The following is a 22015-nucleotide window of genomic DNA, read 5'->3' as shown; positions in this document are numbered from 1 at the left end:
CACTACATGCGCTCCCAGGTGGAAGCGGGGGGTGGCTTGACCCTGGTGTGCTTAGTCTTCTTGTCCCCAGACACCAACACAGAGGAGCCCCAGGCCCTTCACAGTGTCAGAGGAACAGGCAAGGGCTTTAGGGCCTGATGCAGGGTGCGCACCAGCACAGAACAGGGCTCAAGAACTGTGGGTTCCTTTGGTTTTTTTCTACTTTCTCTCCAAAGTGAAGTCACCTGTCAGCTACTCAGCAAGTCTAATCAGCAGAAACCACATGGCAAGACTGCATGATGGCAAAGCAAGGATTTGGGTGTGGCGGGAGCCGCTGAACCAGGGTTCTTCCCTTTGGCTCCTCTCCACGCTCTGCACGGGTGGGAAACGGCTCTGTAGCTTCGCGCTTTCAGTCAGTGGCCTAGAGCCTCTCCCGCTGGATTTCCAAAAGCCCACATCTCTGCCACCTGTCCTCAACATGGTCCCAGGGAAAGCATGGACCCGTCACTCTCTCAGCACCCCACTCTCTGAGCACGTATGCAGCTGACAGCCTTCTCAGTTCTCCGCCTGCTCCTTCCTGCTCACCACCCTTCCGTAAAACACACACACACACTCAACAACAACGACAACGACAACAAATGAATCGATCTAATCTTATCACTCTCCTGCTTCAATCCCTTGCCACCAGTACCAGAATGACCCAAGCTCCTTGCTGCCGCCCGGGCAGGGCCTCCCTGACCCAGCCCCTGGTCTTACCTCTCCGCTTCCTTCTCTGCAATTCTCAGAACTCAACAACTTCACTCCCACCCCAATGCGCCTGTGCTCACGCAGTTCCCTGTGCCGGGGATACCGCAACCTGCCCGTGCCCATCAGCTCTCAGCCGTAATGCCATCTCTGAGAGGCCTTCCCAACCAGCCCATTACTTTCTATCACTGTATTTGTTGACTGACATGTTGACAGACAGGCTGTCTGTCTGTCCTTCCCGCCCGGATGGAGCCAGCCTGCCTCACTCAGCCCTGGCAGAGAGTTGGCCGATCCCCTACTAACTGATGAATGAAGGAAACAGAGGGCTTGTGGGCACCCTCCTCTCCTCTCCAAGGGGAAGCAGGGTGTCCAGCCTTTTGGCGTCTCTGGCCCACACTAGAAGAAGAGTTGTCTTGGACCACACATTAAATACGCTACTACACACAGTGACAGAAGAATCTCTTCGTGTTTCAAGTAAATTTACAATTTTGTGTTGGGCTGCAGAGAGCCAGCAGGCCACAGGCTGGACACCCCCATTGGGGTTTCTTACTTTTGGACACTTTTTTCCATTTTCCCTCCCTCCTGAAGCAAAGCACCTGAGCCCAACATTTAGGAAGCCAGCATCAGACTCCTACTGTGCTCCAGAGGCAAAGCCCACCCCAACTCCAGGCCTAGTGCTGAACCGTTCACCCTGGGACCTCAATGCCCCCCACCCCCAACCCACGGCAAACAGGAAACTACCAAGGATAGGTCCTGAGAGCGCTCCTGGGAAGACTCAACTGAAGGAACCAAAATAGGCGCATGAAGGAGAAACTCACTGACCCAGCAGACAACATGCATCCAGAAACCTCTCTCTGCCAAGCGCACAAGTCAGCCCCTGGACCTGGGCCTGTGGCGAGCACCCAAGGGTCCCATAAATTTCAGGAATAATCACTCACCTTTGTACTCAGGACAGCTAGTGTGAGGCACACCCCGCTTCCCCCAAAATGTAGAAGGGAGGATGTAAAGAATGACTTTCCTTAAAGTAAGTGAAAACATATTTCCCAAGTATATCCAAGCAGTTTAAATTTTGCTTTTCCTTAGGGAACAAGCAAACCAACAAGAAAGGATTCTACACTGAACCCCCGATTTACATCTGCTCAAGACATTAATATTGAAAATCAAAAGATGAAAAAACCCAACCCATTCATTTCTGAAAGAGCCTAAGCTAATGAACAAATAGTTTTTTACATAGCTACTCTATGCCTAGCACCAAATATTTCACGTATACATCCAAAACCAGCTGGAAGCAAACATCTTCCTTCGCAGAGAACAATATAGACGGAGGAATGAAAACAGTGACGACATTGTTCACAGGGACGCATCCATGGAAGGTGCCCCCGGATTCAGAGAAAGGCAAGATGCCTGCGTGCTGGCCGGCTCCCAGGAGGCTCCTGAAAGGAGGCAGGAAGTGGCCCGGGTCCTGAAGGGCAGCCATTGTTCAGCCAAGTAAATAGCCTGGTGTGTCTTCAACCTTCCCAGGCGGGCACTGTGCCGCAGAGGAAACCAAGGCCACGAGAGGGGCTGTGCGTGCTGGCCCCACGACGGGGCTTCGGAGGAACAGCGCTCAAGACCGTGGGCCAGGGGCAGGAAAGGTTGGGCTCCCCGAGGGCTTAGCAACCCTGCCTCTTTTCTGTTTGTTTGGTGTTTTTAGATGTTATTTACTTTACACAGAAAGAGGAAGGGAGGGAGAAAGAGAGGGAGAGAAACATGAATGTATGCGAGACACATCAATCATTTGCCTCTTTCGTGCCCCCAGTTGGGGACCTAGTCCACAACCCATGCATGTGCCCTGACTGGGAATCAAACCCGCAACCCTTTGGTTCATAGGCAGCCCTCAACACACTGAGCCACACCAGCCAGGGCACCCCTGGCTCTTTTGGGCAGCCGATGATGAGACGGTGCACCCAGGTAGGACTGTCAGGTGTTTACATATTAGTAGCATCTCATCTCTTTACTTAAGAACGTCACCAAAACCCAGCAAGAACTGCCTCAGGGTCTGGAAGAATGGCGTGGGACTGAAGAAAATCCTAGCAGGAAGAGCCAGGCCAGACATGGCGTATTTCCAGGGAAACCTGCGGTGCAGGGCGGGGTCAGTAGTGGCCTCTCTGTAAGGAAAGCAGAAGAGGAAGGGCAGCACACCTGCTGAGGTGAGTCTGGGAAGGCCCAGGAATGAGAGGTGGCATGGGAGGAGCTGTCCAAGGCCCGTGGAAGAGCCCAAAAGACACAGAAGGGTTTCCCAGTGGGAGGGAGGCTGCTAGTGGAACAGAAGAAACAAGGGCTTCGGAGCCTGTGGGTCTGGGTTCGAATCATAGTTCAGCCATTCACCTCATTAGTAACAATAACTAACAGTTCTCATTTACAAAGCATTACTATTGGACAGGCATTGTCCTAAGGGCTACACGTATTAACTTGATTTATTCCTCACAGCAATCTTGTGAGAAGATACTATTCTGTGTAAGCAAGGATTGCTATCTGCCTTTTAGACAGAAACTGAGGCGTGGAGAGGTAGAACCAGTTCACTCGAGGAGCTCGGGTAAGTCGAAGAGCTGGGCTTCGAACCCAGAAAAGTGGGTTCTGTGCTCTTACCACGACGCCCCATGCAATTAGTAAAATGGGGGTTAAAAACACGAATGCCTTGCAGAGTTATTCTGACAATCAGGGGTGGGGGGAAAAAAACAACTGGAAGGCTCTGGCACCAGACTGGGGCCCAGGGAACAACACCCGAATACTTATGGGGTGAGCCCCCAAAACACAGCTGAAGTCGCGCCAGGCAAGCGAGAAATCTGCCAGCGGCGTACTGTGTGGTTCTTTCTTTGTCAATGTTACTGCAGATGATGGAACTCAGGCTCCGGGAGGTTGACTTGCTGGGCAGCGACAGGGACAGGAAGCCAACTGCATCCCAATCGTCAGCACTCCATAAGCACATGGAACACTATCTTCCAGATCGGATTCGTTCATGTGCACTGAGCTCGTGCCCCGTGCCAGGCGGTGTGCTCAGCACTCTGCGTGCACGGTCTGCTTTGACTCCCCCATCCACCCTGTGAGCAGGTGCCCGGATCGCCCGCCGCCAATGCACAGGAGGGAGGGTCCTGCAGCTGCAAAGGAGCGGCTCTGGGATCGGAAGCCAAGCCGGCTCCTTCTACTACACCAGCTGCCCCTCCAGGAAAACTGGAAAGAGAATGTGGAGCAAACTGAGCATCCTGGGTGGAGAGTGTGTCGACAGTGAGAAAGTCACTGGGCAAACCTCAGGGTCTCAGTTCTGAGCAGTGAGCCCAGGTGTTGCTAAGGAGACCGCTGCTGGGAAGAGTTGGAGCTGGTGGGGCTGCTGCTCCAGACCAACTCTTCCAAAAGCAGGAGGGCTTGGGTGACCCCGGCAGTGGGCCAGTCCCCATGCTCCCAGCCCTGCTCTGCCTTCTGCTCACAAACAGAGGCAAAGGGAAGAGGAGCCAGGTTATTGATGGAAAGGAAAGGAGTACCCCCTGAGGACCTACCATGCTCCTAACAGCAAACCTGGGCGTAAGTCCCACCTGGGTGTAGCCATTCACAGACTGTGTGAAATGAGCAAGTCCTGTGACAAGTGCCCTGTAGATACTAGAGGGCTGGTAACTGCCCACTGGCAGGGCTGTGCCAAAAGGGGACCTGCAGAGTGAGAGGCTGGGAGCTTTTACAGGGAAGAAAGAAAGGGTTCTTGAGCCCGAAAAGTCGGAAAATGTTAGAAACACCACCAAAAAAGGTGATGCTCCATACAGGAGATTCTGCAAGGCTTGCTCAGAAACAGGTGTGCAGGGAGACAGAAGGGTCAGACACCGGGTGCCCAAGAGGATGTACCCCCTGCACAATTATTCTGTGGCCAAATGACCTTATAAGTCCCTGTGATGCCATCCCGGGGCCTGGGTTCAAGAGGGACTTTGGAAATGACTACGCCCAGGTGCCTCATTTCGCAGATAAGGAAACTGAGGTGAGCGATGGGGGGACGTGACTCGACTGTGGTCCCTCCGAGGCAGATCCTCCATCTACCAGCTCTAGAACCTTGGGCATGTCAGTTAACCATGCCGTGCCTCAGTTTCCCCCCATGAAAAATGGGGATGGCCGTAGTTCCTTTACCTCAGAGGGCTGGCAGGAGGTTCACAGGACCATGTGCGTGCGTACACACCAGGCACTCTGTCTGGCATGTGGAAAGCGGTCAAGGCACGTTAGCCATTACAATTTTCAGACTACTCAGGAACTTTTCCACCTGGAAACCCCTCTCTTCCCACATCCCCATGCAAACAACCCCACACTGCAGTTTGGAGACTAGTCACTCTGAGTCCCACCCTGACCAGATTCCTTCTAGGCCACCTTCAGCAAGAGCCCTCTCTGGGCCCTTTTCTGGGTGGCTCACTTCTATCTCCCTTTGTGTTTTTCAAGTGGACCCTACCCAGACAACTACGCCCCATCCCTACATCCCCAGCTTTCCGGAGGGAGCCTTCAGGCTTCCTCCTTGGAGAAGCCCTTGTTTGGGATGGCCGGCTGGCACATTGGTGAGGCTCCTCTGGCCCATCCGATGTCAAGATGGGATAAAGGGAGGCCTGTGCTCCCAGCCAAGCTCCAGTCCCCACCCCGGAACTTCTTGAGAGGTGTGCTCATGGACAGGACAATGATGGGCAGCCCTTCCCTCGGCCAGCAGTGCCAGCAGCTCGTCCCATCCGGCCGTGGATTAAAGGAGCCTGGGTAAGTGCCCAGGCGGAATAAAGCCCACAAACATCCTGGGGACGTGCCCCTCCTTGGCAGGGGAACAGCGGAGAGGGTGCGGGTGACAGCTGGGGCCAAACTGAGCTGCACCCCAGCACACGCAAACACGCACACACGTGTGTCTGTCACCACCCGAGTGCAGGACCAGCTCTGCTACCTGGCAGCCGCATGCCCTGCGCACATCACTTCATCTCTCAGTGACACACCCAACGCCTGTCAAATGGGGCCCACAGTACCAGCCACCTCCCAGGGGTGAAAGCGCTCTGGCACGGTGGGGGTCTGAGGACCCCACAGGAAAGGAAGGAGGAAGCTGGAGCGCAGGCCCAGTGCCACAGGTTGAGAATGCTTTTCTCACCACTAGGGACAAAACCCATCTGAGGCAAGGGCCACGGGCTTGTTTCCTGATCTGCTCAGCTCCCACTGCCCTGCCTAGGCCCCCTGAGACTCCCAAAGACCCTAGGAATGTTTGTCCAGTGCCCCAACATCAGAGAAAAGGCACTGGGGAACTGAGGGAGACACAGTGCCTGACTTAAACACAGGGACCTACTCAAACTCTTTTACAGGGACCGGAACACCCATTGTCGCATTAAAGAACAAGGGTCACCTGGCAATCATTTCCAAACTGCCACCAATTCGTGGAACAATCTCACTCAAAGAGCATACCACCCTTGGGCCCTGGGAGGGCCCCTGAGTTTACTGTTTAACTAATCCTAACTAGTCGCACAGGTTTTTCAACAATGGCTTGGCCGAATTCCTTCGCTCAATGCAAAACAGGAGGTATTCCAGTGCATTCTGCAGGCTTTTAATTCTCTCAACAAGCATTTTGGGCATGCACAGTGTGTGTGCTATCTCTTTACAGGGCTTTGGCACCTCCAAAATACCTAGCCTAACTCCACACCTGCTGACATCCGTGTACAAGAACCTGCCCTTCCCACACCCCTTTGCCCCCTGCTTCTTGCATCAGACACAAGGAACCTGATTAATTCCAGGCAGCAGAGAGCTCCAGGCAGCAGGAGAGCCAGGACTGTGGGATCTGACGCTCTGGAAGGTGCGTGCCTCCCTCAGGCACCCGATTCTGTTATGAGACAGAGTCAGTCATTTCTTTCTACCAAGGTGATGCTGGGCAGAGCCTCTTGCACCATTCAAAGTCCTTGCATGCTGGTAACAGTCATGGTTGTTCCCAACCTTGACATGGTTCTGAGAAGCTCCTTCCTGTGGTGGCCTCCCTTATTTGAGACCTTGGCCATGGATGTACACTGTCATTGCCAGGATGAGCTGCACCTCCACAGAAGAACTGGGCCATAGATGAGTAAAAAAACACTGGTGAAAACCACGAACAACAACACTTAGCAATAATAATCAACACTGCTGAGAATACGCTAAGTTTCAGGAACTTAAAATTTTAAGCTCTTTACGTTAACTACGAGTATCTCATTTGATCCTCATAAAAACTCTACGAATTAGGAATTAACAATATCCCCTTTATATAGGTGAGGAAAATGAGACTTGGATCATTACATTCTCTTGTCATGGGTCACACAGATTATACAAGTAGACACTGGGACTCAAATCCAAGCACCCTGACTCCATGGCCCACACTCTCGATAATTGGAAACTCAATACCTGCACAGTTATCATTACTCTGACCCACGTACTTGGAAGATCACGTAGGGAAGCACAAATCATCACACGCTAGACATTTAGCCCATGTACTGAGCACGTGCAAAAATCCGTGCCCACTCAAGTACCACTCCATATTTAACATCAATGTCCAGCCCAATTACCAATCTTTTTTTTAAAGATTTTATTTATATTTTTAGAGAGAGGGAAAGGGAGAGAGAAAGAGACAGAGAGAAACATCAATGTGTGGTCACCTCTCACCTGGCCCAAAATCCAGGCATGTGGCCTGACTGGGAACCAAACCAGCGACCCTTTGGTTCACAGTCCACGCTCAGTCCACTGGACCACACCAGCCAGGGCTCAGTCTTTTGAGTCAGCATCTCCGTGTGTTGGTTAGCTGCCTCAGGCTCTGACAAAACAACGCCAATACAACGCACATCAACTGAAAGGGAGAGAGCCAATATTCTACACAACGCCGGAGCTCACGGAATGGGTGAAAGGGGTCCTGAAGCACTACGCAGTCAGAGCCCGGGAGGAACAGAGCTCCTCCGTTAACCACTAAGGAGAAGGCCCAGCAGGATGAAGGAGGGACAGCAGGCCCTTCAGAGGAGGAGAACTTCAACGAGAATAAGGAAATAAACGAGGCCCTTGGGAAACCAGGGAAGCTCTCTCCGACGTTTTGCAAAAATGAGCTCTGTGCGTCTGCTGGGGAGGGGACATGAGAAGAGCAAGCTCTCTGGTACTGCTGCCGTTCATTGTCTCAAACTCATCACACACAGACAAAATCAGCAACTTGATTCATGCTAAGAATCAGGGCATGGTTGCCAACTGTAACTTAAATTTTGTTAAATGCAGCATAAAATACACTTATTGTCATAATTTTTGGTTTTGCTTCTCAAAAGTCAGTCCTAATCAAATCGCCCCTCCCAATACGACAGACGCTTGGCCTCTATTTTTAAGTAGTTTCTCATCTAAAAGAAGCCTTCCTTGGAATCCAAACCCCATCTGCTTCGTCAAGACCTCCCTGTTTCCCGCTGTGGGGGACACGTGGCTAATATCACTGCCTCAAGGATGCAAAGGTCGTTTCCATCTTCCAGAACTTTCCTGGCTACTGTTTCATCTGATGGCTTCAGGAACTCCAGGACTTAAGGAAGCTGTGTACTGTTAACCCCCACTAGGTCATTTACACAGCTCTTACCCCTTCTGCTATCTCGCCTTGACCCACAGGACGATTCTGCAAAGCAAAAGTAACGCACATACTATAGGTGAGGAAACTGCGGTTCAGCTCGAAAGAACACGTGGGAGGCCCCACCACTCACTGGTGGAAGCTTTTGGTCTGAAATCCAGGTTTTTAATTATTTATTCTTTCCCACAGGACACTCGGCTCTCAAGCAGGCTAGTGAACGTTCTTGCAGGTCAATGAACTTTTCTTAGGTACTAACTGCAAGGATGCCTTAAACACCCAGACATCTCTCCTTTCACAGAAACCGCCCAAGATCTTTAAGCAACACAGTAAGAATCAGCGCATTTCACTGCCCCATCACAACCGTGCATGCGAGCAGCTCTAATTCTAACAGCCCAAATGCAGGGGGGCCTGGCAAGCCACTCTGGACGTGTGTGGCAGCTTCTTGTGATGGGATGCCACAATGGTGTTCTCTAATTCCTACATGAGCCGAGGGACAAGCACATGAATTATTAAGATATGCCCTCAGTGGAAGGCTGAGCGGGCTGCTGGGGAAACCGCTGAGAGGCCTGAATCCCTGAGGACTCGGAAGAAGCAGCCCTGGAAGCCAGAGTTCAGCTCTTCAGGGAGAAGTCACGAACACCTTTGCAACCAGCCTTGTGTGCAGTGGGGGCAGGGGTGTCCTCCAGTTAGGTGGGCCTGGGCTCCGTGACCTTGAGCAGGTTACGTCCGCTCTGTGAGCCTCAGTTTTCCTCGTCTGTAAAATGGGACCATCACTTAGCCCTGCTTATAAACGCCGCTTACACTCCTTTGAAGATGAATGGGTATTTTCCCCGTTTGAAAGGCTGGCTATCTAGGGGGAAGAGGATGAACCCTACCACCCTGGGGTGAGATCTGATGCATTCCAGCCTCATGATGTTTAAGATGACAAGTACGGACTGAAATCTGGGTCTCCCTGACTGAGACATCAGTAATATTCGACATGTTCAATTGAACAAGACATGTTCATGCCTGTTGCTTCATTTGGACAGGTTTTTCCTCAGTCAGCACTGCCCCTGGGACCCATCACCCACAGACCCCTGTGCCTAGCAGGAGTGCAAAATGAATGCTAAGTCACTGCTTAGCCTCTGAGGAATGCAGGCTCTACCAGCCTTACCCCGTGGAGCTCACACCTGTGCAAGGCCCCTGTGCTCCCCTTCCCTCCACCTCTGCCTGGTTAGCACCTGGGCACCCCGCTGACCTCAGCCCCAGCAAGCACCTCTGATGACAACAGGCACAGACCTCCCACTCCCCCAATGCCAGAACCTCGTCGCTCTCTCCTAGTACAACTGTCACACTAGTAGCTCCGTTTATGATTATGACACTGTGGTCTCCCTGTAAGCTGCCCAAGGCCAGAGGCATGTCTGCTTTGCTCTCCTGGTCTCTCTGGCTCCTTGCACAGCGTAAGGAGACTGTGCTGATGGTCACCCAACTCTAAGAACAGACTAAAAGCCACTTAAACTGTGTATTTTAAATGGGGGCACTATATGGGATGAATTACATCTCAAGAGAGCTTAGAAAATATAGTACCTGTGTCACACTGCTGTTATGAGTAAATTAAATGTATTACCTGTGATACTGCTTGTCATCTAAACACACCACGTAATAACTAATATTCATTAAACCTTGATTATGCGCTGGCTACTCTGCTAGGCACTTTACAAACAGAACCTTATTTCAACCTCATCGCCCACTGACGTCCTCACCCACGTTACAGACAAGGAAACAGAGGATCTCAGAGAGGAACTCACCTAATGCCACATGGCTGGGAAGCGGCAAAAGCCGCAGGCAACACAGCTCTCTGGATGGTCCAGAAAGAACAACGTTCCGCAGACCCAGCCCCCTGGTTCGGAAGTGGGAACCACCTGGTAAGAACAAACTAACTTTCCCTTGGGCATCAAAGGAGAGGGCCGCTCCCCCAAGGCCCTGCCACCTGAACAACCAGATCACCCAGCAATTTCACTTTGAAGAATATGAGAACACTAACTCCAAAAGATGTCTGCACCCCATGGACACAGCAGCACCATGTACAATGGCCGAGACATGGACACAACCTAAGTGTCCACCCACAGGTGAAAGGATTACAGAAGGTGCTTTATGCACACACCGTGGAATACTATTCAGCCATAAAGAGAGAAACATCGCCCTCTGTAACAACATGGGTGGGCCTTGAGGGCATTTTGGTGACATCGGTCAGAGAAAGACAAACACTGTATGATCTCACTTACACCTGGAGTCTTCAACAACAGACAAACAAAAAACAAAACTAAGTTCATAGGCACAGAAAACAGATCAGTGGTTGCCAGAGACGGGTGAGAGGGGTCAAAGGTACAACATTCCAGTGATAAAATAAATTCGTCACAGGGATGGAATGTACGGCGTGGCGGCCACAGTTAGTGACACTGTTCTGCATATGTGAAAGTTGCTAAGACAGCAGGTCTTAGAAGTTCTCGTCACAAGAAAAAAACCTGCTGCTACCATGTATGACGACAGATGTTTTAACTAGAGTTACTCTGGTGGTCATTTCCCAGCACATACAAACAACTGAAACTAGTATAATGTCGAGTGCCAACAACACCTTTGCTAAAAAAATTAAAAAATCATCACAAGTGCTAAGAAACCAGGCCTGGCCATTGCAGGGAAGCCACTGACCCTCTGCAGGTATGGGGACGTGTGGAGCCACACGCAGGAAGCAGCCTTGCAAGGCAAGAGGCAGCTGGGCTCCTGCTAGAGACCAGACTCTCCCAGAAAGAGTAGGGGGGGGTCCTGAGCTTGGTGGGGGAGGGGGCTGCACCAGAGATAGTCATCTAGGGGGACAGGAGTTAAGAGCTCCAGGTCTTTGCAGGACCCCAATAACTTTGGCACCAGCAGCTGGTGTAGAAGGCTGGGAGTCTAGTAAAGGGAGTGTGGGGTGACACTCCTTTTTCTCAGTGTCACTCCCAAGGACATCCAGCTCAGTGCATAGTTCATTTTTTTATTCCCATCCAAGTATGTATGATTTTATAATATACTTTATTGATTATGCTATCACAGTTGTCCCAATTTTCCTCCCTTGCCCCCCTCTGCCCGGTACCCCTCTTCCCTCCAGCATTCCCCACTACTTAGTTCATGTCCATGGGTTGTGCTTGTAAGATCTTTGGCTTCTCCATTTACTATACTATTTCTAACCTTCCCCTGTCCATTTTGTACCTACCATTTATGCTTCTTAAACCTTGCCCCTTTCCCCCCTTTCTCATTCTTCCCCTTCCCCCTCCTAGCTGATAACCCTCCAAATGATCTCCGTATCTATGATTCTGTTCCTATTCTGGTTGTTTGCGTAGTTGTGAACTCTGAATTCTTTTAAATTCAGTGGTTGATAGTTGTGAATTTGCTGCCATTTTAAAGGTCATAGTTTTGATCTTTTTTCTTAAGTCCCTCTAACATTTCATGTAATAGTGGCTTGATTATCATGAACTCTAGCTTTACCTTGTCTGGGAAGAACTTTGTCTGAGCTTCCATTCCAAATGACAGCTTTGCTGGATAGAGTAATCTAGGTTGTAGGTCCTTGCTTTTCATCCCTTTAAATATTTCTTGCCAGTCCTATCTGGCCTGCAAAGCTTCTTTTGAGAAATCAGCTGATCGTCTTATGGGAACTCCTTTGTAGGTAACGCTCTGCTTTCCTCTTGCTGCTTTTAAGATTCTATTTTTAAGCTTTGGCATTTTAACTATGATGTGTCTTGGGCTGGTCCACTTTGGGCCCAACCTGTTTGGGACTTGGTGCTTCCTGGACTTGTACGTCTATTTCCTTCACCAAATTAGGGAAGTTTTATTATTATTTTTCCAATAAATTTTCAATTTCTTGCTCTTTTCTCCTTCTGGCATCCCTATGATTCAGATCGTCCCAGAGGCTTCTTATACTATTCTTGTTTTGGGGGGGGTTGTTTTTTTTTAAATTCTCATTTCTTCTTACTGTTCTGGTCAAATGCTTATTCCTTCCTTATGTTCCAAATTGTTGACTTGAATTCCAGCTTCCTCACCTTCCCTGTTGTTTCCTCGTAGATTTTTCTTTATTTCAGTTGGTGTAGCCTTCATATCTTCCTTTACGTTGTTGCTGTACCAGTGAGTTCTCTGAGCTTCCTGACCATCAGTGTTTTGAACTCGGCCTCTGATAGGTGGGTTATTTCCATTTTATTTAGCTCTTTTTCTGGAGTTTTGTTCTTTTCTTTGACTTGGGCCATAGGGCTTTGTCTCCTCAATTTGGCAGCCTTCCTGTGTTTGTTTCTGTGTATTAGGTACAGCTCTTTTGACTGTTTTAGTAGGATGGCCCATTGTGGAAAAGGCACTTGTAAATTGTGTAGGGTGAGGCCTTGGGTAATCACCAAGGTGGGGCAAACGGCTTCACAGCTTTGTGGCTCTATATGGGGAGACTGTTCAGAGAGAGGACCATGCCATGCCTGGCTTCTGGAGGTTTGCCCAGCACTTGCCCCATTTCCAGTCACTTCACCCACTCCCCATATGCAACAGATGCCCTTCCAGCAGTGGCCCTTGTGTGGAATCCCAGAGTGGGTGGGCTTGCATATGTTCTAAGGCAGTGCAGGCCCTTTACATGGAGTCCCCTGAAAGTCCGGCAAAAGTCCCCTGAAAGTTGCTTCTGCCACCCACAGCTTTTTACAACCAGAAGCTCTGGGGATTTATCTTCCTGGCGCTAGAATCCTGGGCTGGGTGGTCTGGCCTGGAGCTGGGATCACTTGTTCCCAAGGTATCCCTCCCGATTTTTACTCCTCATGTGAATGTGGGGCTGCCCATTCCTCCACTGCCAATCTGTGCCACATTGCGCCTCCTTGCCTCCATCTCTGCCCCTCCTACCCGTCTGCATGAATGTGGCTTCTTGAAATTCTTGGTCATTAGATCTCCATCAGTTCCACTTTCTGACAGTTCTGGGTGTTATTCATTTGGGGGTTTAGCTGCAATTTTCTGTGACTCTGCAAAGAGGCGAAGCATGCCTACCTATGCCTCCATCTTGACTGGAAGTCAGTGTCAATTTCTAACTGTGGTCAGGGTACATTAGGAATAACACAGGCTTTGCAATCAAGAATATTAATCATGGCTAATATTTGTTGAGCACACACATCATCTAGTTTAATACTAGAACCTGAGATGGGCATCACTGCCTTCTCGGAACACGGGAGAGACTAAAGCACAGACAGGTTGGGTGTCTTGCCCACCTGCACAAACTATGACGAGAAGGTGCCGAGATCTGAGCCCACTCAGTGTTCCCAGCAATCATTACTACTTTACCTGGACTTCCTAGCAGGTCACAACAAGGCCTACACAACTAAGACAGTGAAGTGCATCTCTATCCCCAGGGCTCAGATGCCTCTGTTTTGGGGTCCTGAGGAGATGGGTGACCAGGCAGTACTGTGAGGTACTGCTTTTTGGAATGAGAACATGCCCTGGCTCTTCTCCTGGACCCAAAGTTACAGAAGCAGAGGCAGCTGACCACACTGGAAAGGGCCCTGGAACTTGAGTACTGCTGAGGGTCTCAGACTGGGCTCTGTTTGAGTATGAGGGACACACGGGCCCCACGCGCCCACGCAGGCTGGCGGCAATGGAGTGGGAGGCTCTGACGGTCCGCACTCCACGGTGCCATGTAAGGTTCCTCTCAAAGAAATGGCTCCATTGCAAGAAACGTGTGAAAACCATCAACACAGGCCAATGTCTTCGGTTTTATAAATGAGAAAACCGAGGACAGAAGAGGAAAAGTGATTCGCTCTAAGCAACACAGACTCCCCTGCTCCCTGAGAGGGAGGGGAAGCAAGGATTCACACACAGATGTTGCTGTGTTTGAATCCTGGTTCTGCAGCTTAAGTTCTCTAAGCCCCAGTTGGGTGTTTGAGAAATGAGAGTAATCCTACCTTCCTCATCGACTTCTGCAAACAGTGAAATGAGCTGGTGAATGCGAAGCCCTAGGAAGATCGAGTGGCCAGGCAGTGGTCCTTTAGGCCCCTGGAGATGGCAGACTGGTCCTTATCTGTCTAACTGGCATAAGAATTCCTCCCTTATAGATGTGTTGGGAGGCTCTGCTCATAGGAAACATGCAGAGCACACTGCCTGGGACATAACAGATGCTCAGTAAACACCTGCTATTCTCATCCTGTTTAAATTTCTGTGGAATCTCACTTGGGAGCCTGCTGCTGAGACATTCCCATGAACATGCACCAGAAACCTCACCTCCTCCTGGGTGTGCAATGCTGAGGAATCGCCGAAGGAGCACCTGGCACCAGCAAGCAGCAGATCTGGGTGATGAGCGGAGCGTGACTGAGAAGCCCCCCACCTCACAGCCCACTCAGAAGAATGTGTTGCATAACTGCACCTTTTATAACAACTTTTTTGAGAGGAGGAAAAAAAATGAAGGCAAGAACTTTGAGGTCAGGTTCACTTCCTCGCAGGCTCCTCCTGGGCTACAGTGAAATTCCAAGAATGTAGTCTCTGGGCCCAGTTTACATTCCCACCTTCTCCGTATCCAGGATACAAGAGGGACCTGTCGCATTCCATCCCACCAATCAGCCTCCTCAGTCACATCTTGCTGGGGGCAGGGCTGGCCGCTGGTTCTGGGAGAAGCATCGTTGCTTAGCCGGAGGGCTATATGCTCGCTCATTCACTTGTCCAACATATATTTCAGGGCTCACTGGGGCTGGGCACTAGGGTGAGAGTGTTACAGGAAAACAGGAGGAGCCCCACTCTTGGGCCATTTGCATTGGAATGGAGAAGACGGGCAATTTATATGAGCAAGTCTTCAGAGCAGCAGCAGTACCCAGAGGCATCAGGGTGCATGGGGGTGGGGGGAGGGTCTGATCTAGACAGCAAGGTGAGAAGGCTTCCCTGAGTCAGTGATGATGAAGCTGGGGCAGAGGTGTGAGTGGGTGAAGAGGGGAGGGAAGAGAATTCCAGGTGGAGACTGGCACTTGCAAAGGCTCGGATGTGCCAAGTTGCAACGCCTCTGCAGACAGACTCGCTGTCAGAGTCCAGGGGTGGGTGGTGGTGCTGGGGGCCGTGGGGGACAGGATGGGGCAGGAGAGGCAAAACCAGGCGGAGACTTTCGTGAGTGTCCTAGGGGCCGTGTTAGAGCGTCAGAGTGTTTGGTGCAAGGGACGGTGTGATCAGGCTGGATGTCTAGGAGAACCTTGTAATAAGATTGTTCTGGAGAGTGGAGTAGGGGAGAGGAGGGTAAGCTAAAAAGCAAGGACACCAGTTAGGGAACTTTGGTAGCAGTGTCAGTCCCCCAAATGATGGACCCTGGGCTGATGGGGTGGGGATGCCATGCAAGTGGCCTCTCCTCTTTCTAAAGTCCCTCTCCTGCCTCCTCGCCTTCTAGAAGGCCCTGGCAGCCACACCAGCATGGAGCTCAGGCTCTGTGGCCTGACACTGCTTCAGAGCAGCCTCTCTGGATTGCAAAGGTCACAGCAGGGCTGCCCCCCCCCCCACCCGCTGCCCCCCGTCCTGTCATCAGGAGTCTGATACACCTGCACCTGACCTTGCAACAGCATCACTCCAGGAAGGGGAAGTCGTCACCATCGCCACCGCCCCCCCCCCACCAGCCCCGGGCAGGGCGTGGCCTCCAAACACCCAGGGTACCTTCTCATGCCTAAAGGCTGTAGATGGTCAAGGACTGAAACAACATACACGTTTTTCAGGCCCCTCTAGCGCAAAATGGGCATCTCCCTCCCCCAATTCCAGAAGGGAGAGGGGAGTCTGCATAAGCGTGTCTGATGCTGCACCCAGGAGAGCTGCTTAAAAGGCATTTGAGGAAGAAAGAGAAAGGGAGAGAGGAGAGCAAGAAGACAGTTAATTTGCTACTTAATTAGTACAGTAAGTCTTAATGTCCTCGATAGGTACTTGGAACTGTGCCACAACGATGTATAATGAAACCAATTTTACCAGCGGCTAATTGATATAAATAATAGTTGAGTGCCTATCAGGTCACACCATTGTTATAAGGAAACCATGTTCTTCAGGAGCCTGCCTTAGTTCCTTTAAAACCCAGATGAGCCTCATGGCGCTGACGTAGAGATGCTAGCTGGCTTTCAGCCTGGTTGGGCGGCTAACCAGCCCTCGCTGCCGGCACCAGGGGTCTCCCCACTGAGATTCTGAAGTCAAGGGGTCTGAGCTAGGGCTTGACACTTAAAGGTTCCTTCCCTCTACTTTTTTAAAAAATAAAAGCAGAGCCCTGGCTGGTGTAGCTCAGTGGATTGAGCGCGGGCCTGCGAACCAGAGGATCGCGGTTCGATTCCCAGTCAGGGCACATGCCTGGGTTGCAGGCTGGTTCCCTGCAGGCCAACTTCCAGCAGGGGACGCACGAAAGGCAACCATACATTGATGTTTCTCTCCCTCTCCTTCCCCTCTAAAGATAAATAAATAAATAAAATCTTTTAGATAAATAAATAAATAAATAAATAAAAGCAGAAAGAAATATATCAGAAAAAAACATAGTGAAAAGTAAAAACACTAAACAAAACTAAACAAATCAGAAAAGCAACCCCAAAATACAGACAGCAAAACCCTGCCCCCCTCCTCACCCATGGATACAAGCCCCTAAAGCAGGGGTGTCAAACTCAGTTTCACTGGGGCCACATGAGCCTCGCACTTGCCTTCAAAGGGCTGAATGTAATTTAGGACTGTATCAATGTAACTGCTCCTTCACAGTTAAGCGAGAGCTTGGTGCTGCTGCCGGGTAGAAACAAGGTAGAGGGCCTGATTTGTCCCTCGGGCCTTGTGCTTGTCACCTGTGCCCTAACGTAACAGGAAAGTGAAGAAATATTTTCAAAGACAAACCAGCATGTGTGCATACCCAGCACACAGACACATGTCCATATATGCACACACGGTGATTTCACTCACACACACACACACACTCTCTCTCTCTCTCTCCCCCCATCAAACCTAGGAAGGGCTCACTTACAAAACAGCCCTATGATTTATACAACAAATTAGCTACAGCCCAGTGCCTTCTTTACCTTAGCAGATTCACTTTGTATGTACCGAAAAAGCTCATTTAGATCTAGACTTTCTTAGATGGCTCCCTTTCTGTTAATGAAAAGAAATATATAAGCAAAACACATGAGCTAAGGCACGGCTTCTCAGGGCTGAGTCCCCAGACCCATGGGTTTCTCAGTGCCGTTCTTTGTGCCTCAGAGCAAATGTGAGACAGCGTTTCTTATTTTTATTTTAAAGTATTTAAAGGTTTTATTTATTTAAAGTGAGGGGAAGGGAGGAAGAGAGGAAGAGACACATCCATGTGTGAAAGCAAAACATCGATCAGTTGCCTCAGCGGGGACCAAACCTGCCACCCGGGCATGTTTTCCAACCCAGAATGGAACCTGCGACCCCTCGCTCTGCAGGACGATGCCCAACCCACTGAGCCACACTGATCAGGAGTAGGCTGCATCTCTCGAAAGAGAGCTAATAATGTGCCTGTAATTTTCTTCCATGCTCGAAAGCTGACTTTGAGTTTTGATTCTGGGGCCTCTTTGATTTTACCAGATCCCAAAGAAAGGCTTTTGGGGTAAGAACAAAGGTCTGTCCACCATATTCCTTGAACAGCTGTCGACCGAAACAGAGGGGCCACGGGACCCGGCTTCGTCAGCAGAACCACTGGAGTGTATTTGTACGTAGTGACCACACCACCACCATTTCTAAGATTCATCCGCAACCTGAACACAAGTTAATACTTGAAGGTGTTAACATTTGTTTTTTGTAAAACAACAACAAAAAAACAAGTTGCTCTTATTTTCTAATACTTTATTCATTTTTTTTAGAGAGAGAAGGGAAGGGAAGGAGAAAGAGAGGGAGAGAAATATCAATATATGGTTGCCTCTTCACACCTCCTACTGGGGACCTGAGCCACAACCCAGGCATGTGCCCTCAACTGGGAACTGAACCAGCGACCCTTTGGTTCACAGCCTGCTCTCATTCCACTGAGCCACAACAGCCAGGGCAACAAGTTGATCTTTAAATCGATGTACATACACAATGTCCCTCAATTCACTTGTGGTTGACTTGGAGCTACAAACTGAAGCACGTGAGCCAGGCAGGTGCCAGGCTGAGGTGGGCCGGGCAGGGCTCGGTGGCCACAGAGAAATTCTCAACCAGGGACTCCCACTCTCCCCACCCTGGTCCTGGGCCAGCGGTTGTTTTAATCCTGTGTGGGCCCAACGTTTCTGTGGCACGGAGAACGCACCCCTCAGAGCCCCTCTGTACGATGCTAGTGTTTATGGATGTGCGAGTGACCTTAACTCCATTCTGTAACACAGAGCCTACCAATTCTGATTCTTGCTGTCTGCTCAAGACTAGTTTTCTACAAGGCCCTCCACTGCACAGATGTCCCGTGACATACCTAGGCAGCCCATTCTGCACCCAGACGGTGGGCTGTGCAGGGGCGGGGAAACAACGATGAGAACAGAACACTGTGCTGAGCGGAGACAGTGCCAAGTAATCCTTCAAGTTCTGAAGGTGTTGACTTTACCGGTAGGAAAACTGAGTTTTGGAGAAGGTGAATGCCTTAGGCCAAGTTAAACAACATATAAGTGACCTCCCTCCACAGAAGGCCCAGTTTTTCACCAGTTTCTCTCAAAGGGGTGCTTCTTAGCATGAGGACTCTCAGAAGTCTTTTTTCCCGGACAGTGCAGGTCCCAGGCCAATCCCCAAAAGACCCTGGGTGCAATGAGGGGGACCTGCTGGGGGTTGAAGGGGAATGGAGATTTCTTTTAGCAGTCACCTGGATAATGTACTTGTTTAACCAAAACCACAGTTTTTCATGGATCTTGCCTACATCACTTCGCTTTCATCTTTATCTTTCTCCCCTGTTAATGACTGCTTTGCCCATTCCTCTCATTTTCATTCACTGACCTCCCCAACAGGGCAAGGTGGGTTTTCCTAAATTCTTCCCCTTTCCAGTGGGCCCGGAGCACAGGGACCAGGGATTTACAGAATGTGGCAAGAAGGCTGTGTGTTCCAATTACAGGTTTACCAGCGTGCCCACCTCCCCCACCCCCACCCCCGACAGCCCTCTCTCCCCTAAACACCCCCCAAACCAGGCTGATTAAGTTTTAACTTTTGCTGGCAGGACACCTGCTCCAGAAACTCCTCCTCCCCCCATCTCCTAGGATTTACAACACAAAAGTCAACATTTACACTGGTTAAGATTTACCAAAAGGAAATGTGGCCTGGAATGCGTCCTTTGAAGTTTGGTCTCCAGAGAAGAAGGAGCCCCTTTTCAAATACANGCAAGAACGCTGTGTCTTCCAATTACAGGTTTACCAGCGTGCCCACCTCCCCCACCCCCACCCCCCAAACCAGGCTGATTAAGTTTTAACTTTTGCTGGCAGGACACCTGCTCCAGAAACTCCTCCTCCCCCCATCTCCTAGGATTTACAACACAAAAGTCAACATTTACACTGGTTAAGATTTACCAAAAGGAAATGTGGCCTGGAATGCGTCCTTTGAAGTTTGGTCTCCAGAGAAGAAGGAGCCCCTTTTCAAATACATAAAATAAGAAACCTCAACCCCTTCTGCGGTGTTGTCTGCCGTGGGCCTCGTGGGCCTCTCTCCGTTTGCCACCTGGGCCGTCACGCCAGCCTATGCAGAATCCTGAGCGTAAGTCAAAGCAGCAGTCTCCACTCCAGGCGTAAAGGGGGTTGTCAGGTAGCAATGCGATCAGGTGGCTTCCTGGAAACTCTCAGCTAGAACTTTCTCCCTGACTGAGACATCACCTCGGGGTCCCTTACAAAAGCGGGGCCAAAGGGCATGGCCACCTTTGCAAGCGGGAACAATCCTAAGCCCCACAGTCCTCTCACGACACAGTTGATTCTCTGAAGTCTGTTTCATTGGAGGTGGACAACGGGTGGGGTGCACCAGCCCAGGAGAGATGCTGGCTGAGTAAGCACTAGATAAACAGGGCAAACAGTCACCAGACACTGAGGTCATGCAGATACTTTGGGGGAAAAGAAAGTGAAAAAACTCCCTGTATAAGTTCTCCCAGACGGCTGGTGTTGTCGGCCCATGGAAATGCTCCAATCAGAAGAGGAAGGATGCCTGCTGCAGTAAGGCTTTCATATCCACTGAGAACCTTCCATTCCTAAGGTGCGGTCAACCAAGGATCCCGACCACACGGGGCAGGTCCCCGGCGATGAGTGCATGCACTGTGAGGTGAAGGCCAGGCTGATGAAGTAAGGGCTCACTCAAAAATAGCACCACCCGTAAATCACTGTCCTGGGTACCTGCTGGCTGCTTTACCTGATTTGGGCATTAGTCTTCCGTACAGCCCAGTGAGGCAGGCAGGTGGTGAGGTCACTAAGGCGTGTTCTTCCGCTGCACACAGGCCTCCGGATGGAAGACGGGCATTAAAAGCAGGCTGCATGGTACCCCAGCAGAAGCATCGTGAGAGGCCCAGCTCAGCATGGGTGACCTTCAGCACGTTACTCAACCCTCCGCTGGTCTTTCTGATGTCACTTGTTTTTAGTGACAGCATTTCAGTGGGTGACACATTAGAGGGAGACGCTCATCCACACCCATGCACCTGCTCCACCTTCCTCACTGACCCAGCCGAGCAGTCAGAACTCGGCAGCATGTGAATGCCGCAGATTTTGGTGATGCTTCTTCCTTGCTCCTGGGGCCCCTATAAAGGGAGGAGCGTGTTCCCCCTAATGTGAGCTTCTAGCCTCACTCTCTGTTCTTCCACAGCCAGGAATGCAGCCAATTTAAGGCTACACGGCACCACTGACACTCGGGTCTTCATTAATTGAACATCTGGAAGCACTGACCTTGCACGGGTCTTCAGTCAAACTCGGCCCTAGCGAGGCCTCATCAGGACGGTGAGAGAGCGCACATCCAGAGCCTCTGGGCATTTACTGCTGCCTTCCGCTTCCCAGCCTCTTGGGAAGCCCATTCTCACTCATAAGGGTTGTCTGTGAAGAGCTAATGAGACCCCAGAAGGTAAAAGACTCTGGTCATAAACATCCGAGAATGTGCTGTGTGCCAGGCCCTTTAACACACCATTTAAATGAGTCAATATTAGACATGCCTGTCAGAAACAAATACAAAAATACAGGGCACAGGCTGAACAGATGGACCAATCAATAAATGAAGGAGTGAAGGGAAGAAGAGAGGGAGGAACGTAGAAAGGACAACGGGGCCCTGAAAAATTCCAAGAAGCCTGGTGTTTTCTAGGGACATTGGAGGACCAGGAGAAGTTTCTGAGGAGAGCAATTCACTCTGGAAAGCTCTACAGAAGAAAATTCCCAAAGTAGTCACATGAGTTCCCGGGAGATGATCTTGGAGCTGGGACACGCACTTAGCCAAGGACTGTTCCAATAGCAGATGCACAAAATGACACCTTGATCCAGACAGTGGCCCAAGTGACCCGGCAGGTCACAGGACCAGGAGAAGGGTGGGACAGACTTGGAAGACCTCAACTGGCTGAAAACTCGCTACATTTCTGTCCCATGAAACATGCCGATGTGCAAAAAGAGAAACCCTCCAAAATGTTTATTTTTTCCCAAGTTTCAAGTATGACATCAGGCAGTGACACCAGCATCCCAAACCACTAGCTTTTATCCCTACAGACACCTCATCACCTTCAGACACAACAAAATAAACGAACAGAAATCCCTGCTGCACACACTTGTGCCCACAGCAGCATTC

At 50.4% G+C, this 22015-nt stretch overlaps 1 protein-coding gene across 1 annotated transcript in view; it reads right to left on the bottom strand.

Moving 5' to 3' along the window:
* The window catches only part of WWC1 (WW and C2 domain containing 1), a 122364-nt gene that overhangs the window by 77278 nt on the left and 23071 nt on the right, over window positions 1-22015 (bottom strand). The gene's annotated exons all lie outside the window — the stretch shown is intronic.

Source organism: Sturnira hondurensis, unplaced genomic scaffold, assembly GCF_014824575.4.
Source record: "Sturnira hondurensis isolate 20B ecotype Veracruz unplaced genomic scaffold, ASM1482457v3 Scaffold0000022, whole genome shotgun sequence".
NCBI classification, from domain to species: Eukaryota; Metazoa; Chordata; class Mammalia; order Chiroptera; family Phyllostomidae; genus Sturnira; species Sturnira hondurensis.
The sequence above is the reverse complement of the archived record's forward strand: the minus strand, read 5'-3'. Positions and strand labels throughout refer to the sequence as shown.